A 293-nucleotide genomic window follows, 5' to 3' on the forward strand; every position below is an offset into this window, starting at 1 on the left:
TTTCCACCCTCCCACTCTCTTTTTCTCTCTCCCTAGCCCCATATTCCTCTCTTTGTTTCTCTTCCTACACAGTATATCATCCCTAAATACACCTCGCTCGGCCTTCCCCTTCTCGTAAATAATACTCTGTCCCTCAGCCGGAATATCTTCATGAATTCAGCCGGACACCCCAGCCTTCCCTCTTCCCCATCTCCCCCCCCCCTTTCTCTCGAATACCCCCTCTTCCTTTCGCTCGTTGAGTTTCGGTTTTCGGTCTCCTTATCTCTGTCTTTTCTCTCTTTCTACCATTTCTG

The 293-nt window shown here is 49.1% G+C and overlaps 1 protein-coding gene across 2 annotated transcripts in view; it reads right to left on the reverse strand.

Annotated features, from left to right (window-relative positions):
- Positions 1–293, reverse strand: part of LOC119588725 (small conductance calcium-activated potassium channel protein-like) — a 54,495-nt gene that overhangs the window by 26,756 nt on the left and 27,446 nt on the right. The window lies entirely within an intron of this gene.

Source organism: Penaeus monodon, chromosome 24 (assembly GCF_015228065.2).
Source record: "Penaeus monodon isolate SGIC_2016 chromosome 24, NSTDA_Pmon_1, whole genome shotgun sequence".
Taxonomy (NCBI): Eukaryota; Metazoa; Arthropoda; class Malacostraca; order Decapoda; family Penaeidae; genus Penaeus; species Penaeus monodon.